This window comes from Rutidosis leptorrhynchoides, chromosome 4, assembly GCF_046630445.1.
Source record: "Rutidosis leptorrhynchoides isolate AG116_Rl617_1_P2 chromosome 4, CSIRO_AGI_Rlap_v1, whole genome shotgun sequence".
NCBI lineage: Eukaryota > Viridiplantae > Streptophyta > Magnoliopsida > Asterales > Asteraceae > Rutidosis > Rutidosis leptorrhynchoides.
The window spans coordinates 475,210,773-475,229,543 of record NC_092336.1 but is presented as its reverse complement, the minus strand read 5'-3'; the positions used below and the strand labels follow the sequence as shown (position 1 = coordinate 475,229,543).

Sequence of the window (18,771 nt, the reverse complement as noted above, 5' to 3'; positions counted from 1 at the left end):
AGCACATGATGACGTTATGATCTGTGAATCATCATGTTTCATTTAGAAACTCAGCATGAATTACTGTAATATAATCACGTTGATCAAGTGTCATTATATTATACTAACTCATGCTTCAGCTCCCAACACTTCTTCAAGAATATTCCTATTTTAAACTCGAATGTTTCAGAATTTAGAAACTAAAATAGTTTCTTTTATGATATAATACAGATAGCGCGAAGAGGTAAATGATTTCAGATAAGAATAATTATAAAAATATCTTCAGAAGTATGGATGATATTTATAATGAAAGATACGATAATATCTTAGAATGTCTAATATCAGAGGATGATGAAGGATATTGTCCGCAAGGGTTTAGAGTCAGGAGCAAGGTATTCGTTAATGACTTCAGCAAGTACTGAATCATTTGAATTCTTTAAAGGCAGGTTTAGTCTTTGTGATTTGTCCACAGCCTCCTTCATACTTTGCTCAATCCGTTTTCCAGTTCCAAACCTTCTCTTTTTTCTGAGTTTTGCCAACACACTATTTTTTATCATCAAACTTTTTACTGTTAAGATCGTTGACAGTTTCTGCTGCTTCATCAGCATTTTTTTAAAATTTCGAGAACTAGTTCGCAGTTTAGGCGTTTTTCAGAAACTTCACATTCGAAGTATGTAAGTCTTGGAGGTAGACGTTATATGTATATATAACTGTTGATGTAGACATGCTGCAAGATTTCAAAATACTGATTACTGATTCTCAATAATTGGTATGGCAATTCTTGTTACAAAGTGCGGATGAGTATATGATAGGGTTCTAATGAATATATCGATTTTTCTGAAAATCAAAGATCAGTGAAATTGTTGGTAAGTTTATTGCTAATGTGATGGGACATAAACGGTTCTCCAGTAACGATGGCGAAAGGGCATCGTATATATCGAGATTATAATAAGACTGTTTTAATTGAAAAGTCGAAGTTGACTTGTGGAGCTGTGACACAACTGTCTACTTTGGTAAGGAATTGAAAAGTCATTTTTGCTAATAAATGCCAAAGAGTCTGACACGGACACGTGTTAAACTATGACTTTAGTTTCGATAGTTTTTCAGGTGTATACTGTGGGTAACATGTGGTTGGATCATCATCTCAATTGTTCATTATTTGAAGCGTCTTCAGGAATTTCGAAGAGTTTGGACACAGATTGTAATCGTTAATATACCTATGATGTTCTAACACAGTTTTGAAGTCAAAGTATAGCTTTGAAAGATGTAAGGATTTAAGAGTGATGATTTCTGGCTATATCTCGAATTAAATTTTGCGATTTCAAAATCAGAATATGTAATTGAATTTGAATGAGTATGGTTATTTTGATTTCTATAAAAGAATGTATATTGTTGTGAAAGTGGGGAGTATAATGGATGATTTGCTGAATCAGATTCGAAGAATGTAATATATTAATTGTGAATTTATATATCTCTCGGGTATTACCTACCCGTTAAAAAAAAATTGTCACAATTAATATTTTGTACAAAAGAATTTTATTACAGTCTTTATGGAAATATATGTGTATATTTCTTCAGATGTAATATTGATTTAATGAGTTAATATTAAATTAAACTCACTTAATTTATGGTTAAGGCTAGGATAGATAATTTCTAAACTTTAGAAATTACATAATCGTCATAGAATGTTTTCCCAATGAAGTTATGAATCAATACTTCATCGTTGTGGTATTCCTTAGTATCTACAGGGCGTATGACGTCGATGCTCATGGGACAGATTGTGAAGTTGAGGTTTGCGATGCGGTTGTTGTTGGTGGTGGTAATGGTACTGTTGATGTTGTTGATGGTGGTACTGGTTATGTTGTTGGTGCTGCTGCTGGTGTTTGTAACCTTTGCACCATATTCTACAAAGCCACTACCCGAGCGCGAAACTCGTTGACTTCTTCTATTACACCGGGGTGATTATCGGTTCGGACGAGCGGATAAATAAGATCTAGAATTTGGTGTAGTATATAATCATGACGAGATACTCTGGAAATGAGAGAGAAAATGGTGTTTCGAATAGGTTCGCCGGTAAGAGCTTCAGGTTCTTCGCCAAGAGGGCAATGTGGTGGATGGAAGGGATCACCTTCTTCTTGTCTCCAATGATTAAGGAGGCTACGAACCCATCCCCAATTCATCCAGAATAGATGATGACTAATTGGTTGATCCATTCCGGTCACACTGCTTTCGGAACTTGAATGGGATTCCATTTCGGAATCCGAGGGACTTGAACTAATGACGAATTCCATTTCGTACGATTGAATAAAGAATTTTTCGATATGAAATGATTTTCCGGCTATCAGGTGGTATTCTAATTATATAGAGCAAAAGGTTTCGTAGATTACGGAGGAATTTACGGAATATGTCAGGCAAAGTTTACAGTAACAGATACGCTAAGATATGAATTAGCAGATACGCTAAGATATGAATTTTGTCTATACACTATTCATGTAATCAATGCAATAAGATGTGTCTAGACTAAGAATGATAAGCAGATAATTTCCGACAAAAATGATGAGCAAAACTTTTGACATGCAGACACGGTCGAAGTCCAGACTCACTAATGCATCCTAACGACTATCAGTTAGACACACTAATGCAGACCTGGTTCGCTAAGACCACCGCTCTGATACCAACTGAAAGGACCCGTTCATATACATTATAAACGATTCACAATAGTTAATTATATCGCGAGGTATTTGACCTCTATAGGATACGTTTTACAAACATTGCATTCATTTTTAAAAGACAAACTTTCTTTACATCAAAAATTGATGGCATGCATACCATTTCATATTACATCCAACTATAATTGACTTAATATTAATCTTGATGAACTCAACGACTCGAATGCAACGTCTTTCAAAGTATGCCATGAATGACTCCAAGTAATATCCTTAAAATGAGCTAATGCACAGCGGAAGATTTCTTTAATACCTGAGAATAAACATGCTTTAAAGTGTCAACCAAAAGGTTGGTGAGTTCATAGGTTTATCATAACAATTATTTCAATATATTAATAGACCACAAGATTTCCGTTTATAAATATATGTACACTCGCAAATGTATAAAAGTATTCTATAAGTTGTAGGCACCCGGTAACAAGCCTTAACGTTCATGTTTTACCCTCTGAAGTACACCAGATCAGGTGTGTTTAAAATAACCTCGAAGTACTAAAGCATCCCATAGTCAGGATGGGGTTTGTCAGGCCCAATAGATCTATCTTTAGGATTCGTGCCTACCGTACATAGACAAGTAGTTTAATGTTACCAAGCTAAGGGTATATTTCTGGTTTAAACCCACGTAGAATTAGTTTTAGTACTTGTGCCTATTTCGTAAAACATTTATAAAAACAGCGCATGTATTCTCAGTCCCAAAAATATATATAAAAAGGAGCAAATGAAACTCACCATATTGTATTTCGTAGTAAAAATACATATAACGTCATTTAATAAGTGCAAGGTTGGCCTCGGATTCACGAACGTATCAATATTGAGATTCAATATTGCAGGAAAGTACGTAGACGCAACGGAGATGATAAACACTAGATTGACCTCACGAGCATACCCATGAACCATACCCATCACCTCCATAGCTATAACCCATAATTTCCTTAGCTTCGACTCATTCAAAAAAACTATTTTGAAATCACTCGGACAGCACTCCGTCGTAATATTTTATGTATACTAATAATATCTTGAAATAATACAAAGAAAATATATATATGTAATTCGATTGAGAGAGTTTAGAGAAATATATTTTCAAGTTTCTATGAAACCTATTGAATTCTATTTATAACAGATTTTTGAATTATTAAAGTGAATTATTAAAGTATGAATTATTAAAGTGAATTATTAAAGTATGAATTATTAAAGTGAATTATTAAAGTATGAATTATTAAAGTGAATTATTAAAGTATGAATTATTAAAGTGAATTATTAAAGTATGAATTATTAAAGTTAAAGTAAAGTAAAAGTAAAGTAAAGGTAAAGTTAAAGTATAGTAAAAGTATAAAAAACTATGTATGTATAATACGCGTATAAATATATATAATATTAATTTAAATCGTTATATATATTTAATAAAATAAAATATAAATATCGTTATCTTTATCATACTGGTTAAGTAATGAGTTGTCAAAAGTGGTTCTAGATATTTATAAAAGATATATATGTTTTAATAATAAAGTTCTTTTTAAACTGAAAACGTTTTTTGTACTTTTGAAACTAAATTAATAGAATATTATGGAAACCAATTCTCCACTAACTTTTGTCTAACTTTCGTAAATGACACTTTTTGTTTTTATTTATAAATAGCTTTACAAATTATTCTGAATATCGTTAAGAGGAATAGATTTTCTCAAATCATAGTGGACCTCTCAACAGAGACTTGTAATCATAATTCAATGTTTCTGATAATTCAATCATTTAATATATATTTTTTTCGTCGAAAATCATATTGAAACAAATACGTTCATGTAAAGTATTATACGTTTAATACTTTATTAATATTCTCAAGTTATAATATATATATACATATACATATCTATTTATATATAACGGTTCGTGAATCGTCGGAATTTGGTCGAGGTTATAATGAATGTATGAACACAGTTTAAAATTCTTGAGATTTAACTTAACAAACTTTGCTTATCGTGTCGGAATAATATAAAGATTAAAGTTTAAATTTGGTCGGAAATTTCCGGGTCGTCACATATGGTCAAGTACTACAAGTTAGTCTTGATCTCATATCTCTTGAACAAATTAAGTTAACTTTGAAAGTTCAAGAACACACAAATAAGTTTTCTTTAAATATAACTTTGGATCTAGACTTTTGAGTCTTGGATCTTCAAGATCAAACTAAGAACTATGTTCTACTACTTATGATCTTGATTAGTTAGTTAACTTTCAAGTTTATAGTTCATGTAAGTGTCAAACCTAAGACTTTGATGTAACTTTGGTTCATCAAACTACATGCAACTCTTAAGTGAGTTGTGCTTCATGTCTTAGACTTGCATTAGTGTTATGACGGTCAAGACTTGGTTAAGATGATGTAACCACATCCATGAGTTGTACACTTGAAGCTATATGCATCAAGGATGAGAACCATGATGAACATCAAGCACCAAGACCACCGGAACCCTTTTAAACTCACTGCTTCTGTCCAAAACCTACTGACCTGATGCTTATGGAACAGACCAGTAGACCTGGGCTGTTCTAACCTTGAGTTTTAGATAGAACTTTTCGAGTAGATAACTTTTCATATAGGACTCGTCTTAATCCGAGTTACGGTTTAGGATTTATGGCCCTCCGATCGTTACTATGTCCTTTAACGTTGTGCAGAAATTTCTGACCTACTTGCACTTAGACCGTCGCCACGGTCAAACCAAGACGATTTTCCTTCTGTAAATTTTACCACACTTAAGGGACTCATAGACGGAGCCATGGCCACTGGTCTCACCTTAATTCAGTAAGGGTAGAGGCCGTGGTGACTGACTGAAGTCAGACTTTGTTTTAAGCTACTTTCATAAACGAAACCTACTTTACGCCTTTTGTTTAATGATGATTGATGATGACCCTTAAGACCTTAAATACATACTTTTAAACCTATTAAGATAATTTACTGACTTAGTACTATTTGACTTAGGTTGAGGACTTCGGACCATTTACTTGCACACCTTTCCCGACTACTACTTTACCGCTACATATCATTGTGAGTTATAGCATTCCCTTTTTACTTTAACTTATTTTGGGAACTGAGAATACATGCGGATTTTATGTTTTACATACTAGGCACGAGTACTTAAACTTTATATATGTGTGGGTTATATAACGGCAAAAACATTCCCTTTAGCTCGGTAACGTTTAATCATTGGTTTATGAACCGGTGAACGCGAATCTTAGATATGGATCCATAGGGTTTGACATCCCCACTCGGGCTAGTAGCGCTAGCATTTAACGAGTGTTTAATACTTCGTAGACATACACACTTGCCAAGTGTACTTTCAGGGGGTATAAACGTTAAGTTAGTTACCAAGTGCCCACGGTTAACATATACTTTATCATACTGCTTTGAAACGCTCTTTGTAGCACTGAAATCTCGTGGCCTACCTTACATACTGTTATACTTAAACTATAGCTCACCAACCTTTGTGTTGACGTTTTTAAGCATGTATTTCTCAGGTGCTTGAAGTTGCTTCCGCTGTCTTACTTGTTGTGCTGTAGACACCCGCTGCTTAGAGTTGTCCATGCATGAACTACTTTACTTTGCATTCAAACATTCGTACTTTTGAACTATGACTTGTAACGACCATTGTGGTCACATACACTTATTATTTGCTTCTACTTAGTGAAGCATGCTTTTGAAATGTAAAACATTTGATGTCGGTTATGACATCACCTTTTTATCGTGAATGCAACTCCTTTAATTACAGCATATAGTACTTAACCTTGTAATGATCCTGTTGTTGATGATTCGTACACGATGGTTTTGTACGGGGCATCACATAAGTTTTATTAGATATTTAATAGTAGATATTTAAGTAGAAGTGACTAGAAATTGTTAGAGAATTAGTTAGTCAAAAAAATCAAGATTTGCTAGAATGATCTAGTAGACTTATTGAGCCTATAAATAGGCTAGTGGTCTTGCAAAATGTAACACAACAAAACACAAACAAATTGAAGTAATAAAACAACTTTCTAAAAACTCTTTTCCATTCTAATTTCTAAAATACCCCCTCAACATTATAAATTATAAACACTATAATACTTCATACTAATCTATCACTTCTAAAAAATCTAAACCTACACTAAATCTTACAAGTGGTATCAAGAGCCGTGTTGGGCGTTGTTCGAATACACCATGACTACCGTCGGTGCGTACAATATTCCCGTCTCCATCTTTGATGGTGATAACTATGATTTTTGGAGTATCCGAATGAAGACATATTTCCAAGCACAAAGCTTGTGGTATATTGTCGAAGTCGGGTTTACAACTCCAAAAGACGTCGAAACTCTGTCCGCAGAAGAACAAGAAAAATACAACAAAAATGTTGTAAGAAATGCTACTGCTCTAGGCTACATTCAACAAGCCTTGACACCGTCTATATTTCCACGAATCATGGGAGCTACGATAGCCAAAGAGGCGTGGAAGATCCTTCAAGAAGAATTTCAAGGAAATGCCAAGGTGAGATCTGTAAAACTACTAACTCTAAGACGAGATTTTGAAAATTTAAATATGAAAGAGACTGAGACCGTTAAAGATTACTATTCTAGAATTAAAGAAATAGTAAATCAAATGAGAGCCTATGGAGATAATATAACTGACAAAAGGATCGTAGAAAAGATACTTATTAGTATGACCGAAAAATACGATCATGTCATTACTGCTATCGAAGAGTCAAAAGACATCGAGACTCTGTCGGTACCAGAATTAATTGGCTCTCTTGAAGCATATGAGGCTAGATTGAGTCGGCGTAGTGAAAACTCACTAGAAAGTGCCTTTCAGTCTAAACTCAAAATAAGGTCTCAGAAATCTAATAATGAGGGGAAAAGAAATCTCGAAGAAAAGTCGAGAGGAGGAGAAAAACTCAGAACCGGGTTTGATCAGAGAAGAAAAAACTATCCTCCATGTGGTATCTACAAAAAGACAAACCACTTGGAGAATGATTGTTTCCACAAAGGGAAACCACAATGCAATAACTGCAAAAGATTTGGACATCTAGAAAAAGATTGCTGTTTAAAATAAAATCATCGAGCTAACTTCACGGAAGAAAGTGAAGATATTCCGGAGAACAAAAATCAGCTATTCTATGCCTGTCATGTCGCAAATAAACAGAGGGACGATACTTGGTTGATCGACAGTGGGTGCAGCAATCACATGACAGGAGATGAGAAGCTATTTCAGAGTATCAACACCTCCGTAAAGTCCCGTGTCAAGTTAGGGAATGGAGAACTCGTGGATACTAAAGGCAAAGGTACTATTACTGTTCAAACTAATAACGTCACTTGATCTATCAATGTCGTTCTTCTAGTACCAAGCATAGCAAGTAACTTGTTAAGTGTTGGTCAAATGATGGAGCACGGATACTCTTTACTCTTCGAAGACAAATCATGCGTTATTCGTGACAAGAAAAATAACTATAAATTAATAGCCGAAGTGCCAATGGAGAACCGCAACTTTCCGCTTCGTTGGCAGTATATCCAAGACACAGCCATGAAAGTTCAAGTTGAAAAATCATGGCTATGGCATCGAAGATTTGGCCACTTTAACTTTCACGCACTAAAAATCCTCCAACAGAAGAATATGATGAGAGACTTGCCTAACATAGAAGAGATCACCGACACGTGTGAAAGCTGTGTGATGGGCATGCAACATTGAAAACCTTTCCCTCTTGACAAAACTTGGAGAGCGAAAGGTATACTGGAGCTGGTGCACACCGACGTTTGTGGACCAATGAGAACTCCGTCACTTAACCAAAACAGGTACTTTATTCTCTTCATCGATGATTATTCTAGAATGACGTGGGTTTATTTCATGCGTGAAAAATCAGAAGTATTTACAATATTCAAGAAGTTCAAGAACTTCGTCGAAAAGAGTAGTGGCCATTATATAAAAACGCTAAGGAGTGATAGAGGAAAAGAATACACCTCTACACAGTTTAACAAATTCTGTGAAGATGAAGGAGTTAAACGCCAACTTACTGTTGGTTACGCCCCTGAGCAAAATGGCGTCTCTGAACGCAAAAATAGAACTGTAATGGAAATGGCCAAAACAATGATACATGAAAAAGGCCTTCCAAACAGTTTTTGGGCTGAAGCTGTATACACGGCTGTATATATATTAAACCGATGTCCAACGAAAGCAGTTGAAAACAAGACTCCAATTGAGGCATGGAGTGGAAGGAAACCGTCGGAAAAACATTTACGAGTATTTGGATCTATCTGCTACATTCATATTCCAAAGGAGAAACGTCACAAACTCCAAGAAAAATCAGAGAAAGGAATATTCTTGGGCTATAGCACACAATCAAAAGGTTACAGAGTCTACAACTTGAAGACCAATAACATCGTGATCAGCCGAGACGTGGAGTTTGACGAAGAAGCTTCTTGGAACTGGGAGAAAGACAAAGTTGAAAAGCAAACATATCTGCCGCGGATATCTATAAAAACTCCAGCTCAACATCCACTACAAACAGAGCATTCTGGTCATGAAAGCATAGGAGAAACGAGCCCTGATACGCCAAGTTCTCCTTCGGCAACATTACCTTCAGCGCAAGAAGATTCAAGTCCGGAGTCAACACCGGGAAGAGTTAAAAAGTTAGCAGAGGTGTACGAGACTTGCAACTTCACAACTATAGAACCTGAAAGCTATGAAGTTGCATCGAAAGATGAAAAGTGGGTGGCTGCTATGAATGAAGAAATAAGAATGATTGAGAAAAACAACACATGAGAGTTAGTTGATCCTCCAGAAAATAAAGAAATCATTGGAGTTAAATGGGTTTACAAAACAAAGCTCAACCCTGACAGTTCTATACAAAAACACAAAGCAAGGCTAGTAGCTAAAGGTTACTCACAACAACAAGGAGTCGACTACAACGAAACTTTTGCACCAGTAGCTCGACTAGACACTATAAGAGCACTTGTGGCATTAGCAGCTCAACGAAGGTGGAAGATTCACCAACTAGATGTAAAATCAGCCTTTCTAAATGGGTTTCTCGAAGAAGAAATATATGTAGAGCAACCACAAGGGTTCATCCAGAAAGGAAAAGAAGATCCAGTCCTAAAACTCAAGAAAGCCTTATATGGACTTAAACAAGCGCCGCGTGCTTGGTATAGCCGCATTGACAGCTACTTCACAAGTTCAGGTTTCAGGAGGAGTCAAAGTGAGCCCACACTCTACATCAAAACCCAAGGTAACTCTGACACTCTCATTATTTCCTTGTACGTCGATGATCTTATATATACGGGAAACAATGAGAGAATGATACAAGAGTTTAAGGAAGACATGATGAAAACGTTTGAGATGAGCGACCTTGGTTTGATGCGTTATTTTCTTGGCATCGAAATTAGTCAAGAAAATGAAGGCATCTTCATATGCCAAAAGAAATATACATAAAATCTTCTAAAAAAGTTTAAACTATACGGTTGTAAAACCGTAGCCACGCCGCTAGTTGCCAATGAGAAGATGAGATAAGAAGATGGATCGGAGAAAGCAGACGCTTCAAGATTCAGAAGTCTCATTGGAAGCCTACTCTATCTGACAGCAACAAGACCAGATATTATGTACGCAACCAGTCTACTATCCAGGTACATGAAAAACCCTACTCAAATACATTACGGAGCTTCTAAAAGAATTTTAAGATACTTGCAAGGTACCATGGACTATGGAATATGGTACAATCCCACTATAGACCTGAAGCTTCATGGATACACTGATAGTGATTGGGCCGGATTGGTAGATGACATGAGAAGTACTTCAGGATACACATTCACACTTGGATCTGGTGTATTCTCATGGACATCAAAGAAACAAGAAACGGTGGCACAATCGTCAGCTGAAGCCGAGTACGTCGCAGCCGCAAACTCAGCTAATCAAGCTATATGGCTAAGAAGAATACTAGAAGACATGGGCGAGAAACAAGATGAAGCTACAAAAATATTCTACGACAACAAGTCGCTCGATCGCGATGGCAAAGAATCCAGTGTTCCATGGCAGAACAAAACATATTGACATCAAGTATCACTTTCTGCGAGAAAGCTCAGCCAAGAAAGATATTGAATTAAAATACTGCAAGACCGAAGAGCAGATTGCAGATATTTTCACTAAAGCACTACCAAGACCCAAGTTCGAGTTTCTACGCAACATGCTCGGAGTAACACCGAAAAACATTAAGGAGGAGTATTAAACTATTATAATGTTTTTCTTGATTAATATAGATTAGTCTAGAATTAGTAAGTTTTATTAGATATTTAATAGTAGATATTTAAGTAGAAGTGACTAGAAATTGTTAGAGAATTAGTTAGTCAAAAAAATCAAGATTTGCTAGAATGATTTAGTAGACTTATTGAGCCTATAAATAGGCTAGTGGTCTTGCAAAATGTAACACAACAAAACACAAACAAATTGAAGTAATAAAACAACTTTCTAAAAACTCTTTTCCATTCTAATTTCTAAAACACCCCCTCAACATTATAAACACTATAATACTTCATACTAATCTATCACTTCTAAAAAATCTAAACCTACACTAAATCTTACAGGTTGATTGTTAGATTTGACGCTTCAATGTTTCCGACCCGATTTGGTGGACAGATTCATGGGTTTGAATCAGAAGGGTATATTGATAGGAAAAATGATAAAAGACTTGATGATAGTGTACGGTATAGTATAGTTGCTAGTAAAAAAGCTCTTGAAAGTGCTGATCTTGGTGGTGATAAAATCTCAAAGGTTTAAATTTATAATAAAATAAAAAATTTGGTTTAATTAATTACTTAATGTTTTAAATCAATTGCTTATGCATATGATGTTTACATGATTCATAGATTAATAAAGTGCGTGCTGGTGTGCTCATTGGATCGGGTATGGGAGGTTTTACTGTATTTTCTGATGGAGTAAAAAACCTAACTGGAAAAAGTTATAGACAAATCTCTCCTTTTTTCATTCCTTATAGCCTGACAAACACAAGTTCATCCTTGGTTGCTATTGATCTTGGATTTATGGGACCAAATTACTCAATTTCGACTGCGTGCGCTACTTCCAATTATTGCTTTTATGCTGCTGCAAATCACATCCGTACAGGGAAAGTTGATTTGATGATTGCTGGTGGCACCGAAGCTGCGATTCTTCCAATTGGGTTGGGAGGTTTTGTAGCGTGCAGAGCACTCTCTCAGAGAAACAATGATCCGAAAACGGCTTCTAGGCCGTGGGACCAAAATAGAGATGGTTTTGTCTTAGGTGAAGGTGCTGGTATTTTGGTATGTATCTTCCATAATTTTAATTTAATTAAAAAAAAAAAAAAAAAAAAGAATCACCTTTCAGTTTTGTGACGAACAACTTAAAGAAATTAATGTGTATCTACCTTTGTATTTGTAGGTGATGGAGAGCTTGGAACATGCAATAAAAAGAGACGCACCTATATTCGCTGAATATTTAGGAGGGGCTATAACCTGCGATGCTTATCATATGACAGACCCACGTTCTGATGGACGTTGTGTTTCTTTTTGCATTGAAAACGCTTTGGAGGATGCTGGTGTGTCATTAGAGGAGGTATATATATATATATATATATATATATATATATATATATATATATATATATATATATATATATATATAAAATACAATTATAGTATATGATATTCAAATCTGGTTAAATAAATTATCTACACACACATGCATCTTCATAAATTTTATATAGGGTAACTACATAAACGCACACGGAACTTCAACACCGGCCGGTGATATGGCTGAGATAAGTGCTCTGAAGAAGGTATTTAAAAGTAGTGATGGGATCAAAATTAACTCAACTAAGGTACGTACGTAAATCATATTTTAATTAATTTGTCCTAGTACAATTTTTTTTTATCATGTACGTACGTCCATATTGTTAGCATTAGTCACATGTACGGTTGTTCATTTCAGTCTATGATTGGACACTGCCTAGGTGCTAGCGGAGGTCTGGAAGCCGTAGCTACTATCAAAGCCATTCAAACAGGATGTCTGCATCCCACCACTAATCAATTTGTATGTGTTACATTTTCTTAATTATGTAGTAACTTATTGTGTTTTTCTAGAGGTGGCGCGCAATTAATATATATTTGACTTATTTTACCAGTTAATGGCTCGAGTTATGGCTTATTAATTAGTGGGGAAAATGGGTCAAACTACCTAAAGTACGTGTTCATCTATATTGTTGAAACCTCCTAACACAATTAGATCAATGAAATAATACAATATTTCCAATAAAAGCTTATTAATTAACATGGCTCGGGCATGTTACGTTTTTGTGTTTTTAGAACCTATAACCTGGAGTTGATTTTGACACAGTTGCAAATCGAAAGCAACAACACGAAATTAACGTTGGTGAGTTACTTGTGATTTTACTACATTCATTGATCTTCTTCAAAGTTTTCAAATTTCACTAATTCTAACTATTATTATGCGTAGCCATTTCAAATTCATATGGTTTTGGTGGACACAATTCTGTGGTGACATTCTCTGCGTTCAAACTTCAAACCATGATATGATCGAGACTATCTGGGCAACACTGTGTAATTTTAGAGCTTCATCAATTGATTAAAGCGCTCGTTCTTGTTCCTTATTTGTATGTTATCTATATAATATTTAGCACTTACATTTTTGTTTGATTTGATTACTTATAATCGAAAATGTATGCTATGAAGGGCCTTTGTGGCCAACATTTGGAATATAGTATTGTTTAAAATTTTATAGTAGTTGGAACAACATTTGGAATATAGCATTGTTTAAGGATTTCTAATAAATTGTAGCTTTTAATTGGAAACGTATAGTATTCAGTATTGATAATATTATACACAATGAATGAATGAACCTCTCATTTGAATCTAACTACGTATATCATAACGTGTTGCTGGTTCCCCATTTATTATTTCTCTCACTATTTGGGTATATTATTGACAATGAGGCGTCTAATGTATAAATCTTTAGTTGGGTTAAAATGGGTTAAGGTGTTTCAAACCACTTTTGAATTCAGCTGAAAGCCATCTATGTACATAGTCTATAAAACTCTAAAATAAAGATGTCATCATTAAATTAATTATTTTTAAATTTTCATAATGATAATATTATAATTTTATATTAATTTAATTAAAAAATAATACGAAATCTTTTATAAATAGAAATACTAATCTCTCATAAATTGTAAAATATTCAAAAGAACACCTAAATTTTAAAGCATATTGTATAATTTTTATATAATAATTGTATTTTAATTTTTTTTTAAAATTTAAAAGACATTTATTATTACTAATAATAATAATAATAATAATTATTAAAAATATAAATAAGCGAACTATATTATTATTATTTACTTTTAATATAATAATTATAATTGTAATTATTATATTATTAATATTCAAATATGGATTCTTTTTACGAAATTAATTACGTTACATATGTATGCGAAAATACATGTCTCTATATATTTGTAAAAACAACGACAAGTTTCTTAGTCAAACGGGTCATTAAAATATATGACTGATAATGCTAAAAACGAACATATATTTCATAGCATTATCCCTCAAGAAAGACAAGCTTTTAGTTGCAATTTTCTATTCACAAGTGATATTCGTTTAAATAATAAAAGGCGAAGACAAAAGACAGATTCGACGAATTGAAGAAGCAAACGACCAAAAAGCTCAAAAGTACAAAGTACAATCAAAGTGGTTCAAATTATTGATGAAAAACGTCTCAAAAATTACAAGAGTACAAGACACAAAACGCAAAGTACAAGATATTAAATTGTACGAAAGGACGTTCGAAAATCCGGAACCGGGACCAGAGTCAACTTTCAACGCGCGACGCAACGGAGCAAAAATTACAAGTCAACTATGTACATAAATATAATATAATATATAAATAATACTTAAAATTATTTATATATTATATTTATTTATTAAAACGTCGGCAAAACAAGAAAACAAAACCATGTGACTGGAACCAGCTGGCCATGCGATCGCATGGCTAGGAAGAACAAATGTCATGCGGTCGCATGACCCCAATATGCTGGCCACATCTATAAATTTCGCGTGTTTTGGCCAAAATAAACACATCTTTTCTCTATCTCTCTATCTCACGTATATATATATATATATATATATATATATATATATATTATAATTATAATTTTAATTTTAACAATAAGGGTATGTTAGCGAATGTTGTAAGGGTGTAAGTCGAAATTCTGCCCGTGTAACGCTACGCTATTATTAATCATTGTAAGTTATGTTCAACCTTTTTAAATTAATGTCTCATAGCTAAGTTATTATTATGCTTATTTAAATTGAAGTAATCGTGATGTTGGGCTAAATATTAAGATTGATTAATTGGGCTTTGTACCATAATTGGGGTTTGGACAAAAGAACGACACTTGTGGAAATTAGACTATGGGCTATTAATGGGCCTTATATTTGTTTAATTGAATGATAGTTCGTTAATTTAATATAAAGATTTACAATTGGATGTAATTATAAATAACCATATACATTCGATCAGACACGATGGGCGGGATATTTATAAGTACAAATAATCGTTCATTTAACCGGACACGGGAATGGATTAATAGTCAATGGACTTATTAAAACAGTGGTGAATTATATACAAGGAAAATTGGGGTAATTATAGTTTAAGTCCCCAATTAGTTGGAATATTTGACTTCGGATATAAGAATAATTTGACGAGGACACTCGCACTTTATATTTATGACTGATGGACTGTTATGGACAAAACCAGATGGACATATTGAATAATCCAGGACAAAGGACAATTAATCCATGGTAATAAACTAAAATCAACACGTCAAACATCATGATTACGGAAGTTTAAATAAGCATAATTCCTTTATTTCATATTTAATTGCACTTTTAATTATCGCACTTTAATTTGTTGTCATTTTAATTATCGTACTTTTATTTATCGCAATTTTATTTATTGTTATTTTAATTATCGCACTTTTATTTATCGCACTTTAATTATTTGTCATTTACTTTACGCTTTAAATTAAATCTTTTATATATTTAATATTTTATATTAGGTTTTAACTGTGACTAAAGTTTTGAAATCGACAAACCGGTCATTAAACGGTAAAAACCCCCTTTTATAATAATAATAATAATACTTCTTATATTTATATATATATTTATATAAAAATATAGTTTTTAAAAAATATAGCGTTAAACTTGGCTAGTTCCCTGTGGACGAACCGGACTTACTAAAAACTACACTACTGTACGATTAGGTACACTGCCTATAAGTGTTGTAGCAAGGTTTAGGTATATCCACTCTATAAATAAATAAATAACTTGTGTAAAATTGTATCGTATTTAATAGTATTTCGCAGCAAAAATACTACTATTTTGTACCCCTTCGCTTTAACATCAAGTATTTTTGGCGCCGCTGCCGGAGAAAAACAACGCCGAAAGTGAAACGCTATATATAAAAAAAAAATTTAGTTTACTTCTGTAAAAATACGCTTTTGAAAAAATACGTTTTAAATATTGAAAATATAAAAATATAAAAAGAAAAACAAAATATATATATTTTTAAGAGTTTGTTTAAAATGTATAAATTATAAAATATTTCTATTTCTATTTTAGTTTGTAAAAAAAAATAATAATAATAATAAGTAAAAAAAATCGGGCTACACTGTAGCAGCCCAAATTGTAACCTGAATATTTGGGCCATGCGATCGCATGGATCCGTAGGCAAAAACTCATGCGACCGCATGACAGGTTCTGACACGCCCAATTTGACCTAATTCTGCATTAATTACGGGTATAATTTAATTATAATAATTAATAACCCTAATTAGGTTTAGTATATTTTAATATTTAATTTAGTTTTATTTAATTTATAATATTTAGTTATAATTAGTTTTAATAATTACTAAATTAATACTTTTATAAAATAAAAAAAATATAAAAATAATATTTTTATAAAAATTGTATTTTTATAACTTTAAGTTTATTTTTATATTTTGTATCTTTTTATTTTTTTAGCATAATATTTATATTTTTCGTTCGTATTTAGTTTTAAGTCATAGTTTTTGCCATAGTTATTTTTATTTCTAAATTTTTAGGCTTTGCCGTAAAATCCCTTAAGTACTTTTTCTTTAGACTAAGATTTAGGTGCTTTAGAATTTTGCGACGCCGTTTTATAAATTTTAGTACTTTTTAAGTTATTGGCGTTTTGGATATAGAATTTCGCTTAGCTTAAATACCTTTAGACGTAACTTTTAATTCTTAGTTTTTAGACTTTTAAGTTTCGACGCGCTACTTTCTTATTTTTATTTTTTGACCTTTTATTTTTTGATGTTTTTCGACGCACTCTTTTTCTTTCTTATTTTTCGCCGCTCTAGTTTTTAAGACATAGAATTTTCTATTTCTTATCTAAAATTTCTTTAAATTTCAACGAAAAATTATTTTAAGCGGTTAAATTGATAGACATCCAAAATTTTCTGGTTCGTAGTAATAGTTGGATTTGTTTGTGGCGAGTTGTGGGCTTCCGATTTAAAGGGTCCTGGCTACCTGCTGCATCTATTGGCTATTCGAAACGTGGGCAAAATCAGAAAAGTCTATTAATTTGATAACTTATATAATTTTTATTTTTTTATAACTAATAGGATATTCAGTGAATGCACCGAGCAAAACGTTCACCACCTTTCATATGTTCACCACCTGTAACTCGATCAAGACATCTAGCCAACATTGTCGCCGTTGATTTTTCTTTAGAATCGTCATCCAGTCGACCAAGTACTCCAATTCAAATTTCCGATAATCCATTTTTTGAACCCGACCTCACAATTGAGAATCTGGAGGATATTCAGGGACAATTCAGAGATCCTGAACCACTAATCTTTCCTCCGGAACCACCAATCATTCAAACAGAGACTGTCGAGGAACAAACCATTAAATCAGAATCCTCTAGTGATTCAGATTCAACAAACTCAATAATGGAGAATCTGGAACCTCTAAGTATGGAAGATCGAATGAGAGCTAAACGCACTGGCTGTAACAACCCGACCAAAACCGTTATTGACGGCGCCGTTAACTTAGGTCCCGTTGCGTGGTCGTAGTCCCTATATGAGACTCGTTTGACCAAAATTATGTCGCATTCATTTGAAAGGTACAAGACTTGCAAGTTTAGTTTACAAAACCGTTCGACAACAAGTCTAAGTTTACAAAAGTCATAAAGTATAAATGAAATAACTTGCGACATAATTAGTTTAAAAACACAGTTGCTATAAATAGCGTAAGTATGTAAACAAAAGTTTGAATCCAAAGGTGCTATCACTAGCGTATGTATGTATGTATCTTGACTCCAAGCAAATAATCAGAGTGTATGCATGTATGCTTGACCCCAAGCAAGTATGAGTGTACGCGGAAGCATGTATCAAATAGCCAAGTATGAACCTGAGAAACATATAGAAAACTGTCAACGAAAAAAACGTTGGTGAAATCATAGGTGTTTGTAATAAACGTTGTTTTTGAACCACAAGATTTAGTATTCCCATAACGTTGATTATCATAATCGTTTACATTCCAAAAGTATTGTTCGCGAGCACCCAATTATCAAGACTTAACGTTTCCTTCCATAGAACCCCATCACAATAGTGTTAGAACATACACTGTTTCTCGAAAATATATTTCATCCGTAGACGGTAGCGAACCGTCCGTAATGAGGGTTTGTCAAACCCGTATGGCCACACAATATAAGTTCTCGCTTACACCCTGCAAGTGTAACTAATGATAATCGAATTGAGGATTTTTGTTCTAACTCGCTGTGGAATGTTTGTTTTCCTTGTACTTGTGTTCAAAGTATAAAAGTAAGTAGTACAAAATGTAACAAAGTATATGTTTCTCAGCCCACAATTTAAAAGTATAAAAAGTTGTTGAAAAGGTGGGACTATGATCTCACCTCGAGTGCACGAGTATAAAAGTACTTCACAAAGTAACGTATGCATGAAAGTTGCTTAGCCTTGACCTAAACAAGTAA

General features: G+C 33.5%; 1 pseudogene; it reads left to right on the top strand.

The window, feature by feature from the left end:
* LOC139842304 (3-oxoacyl-[acyl-carrier-protein] synthase I, chloroplastic-like) overlaps positions 1 to 13,268 on the top strand; it is a 37,462-nt pseudogene extending 24,194 nt beyond the window's left edge.
* Positions 13,269 to 18,771: the final 5,503 nt, after the last annotated feature.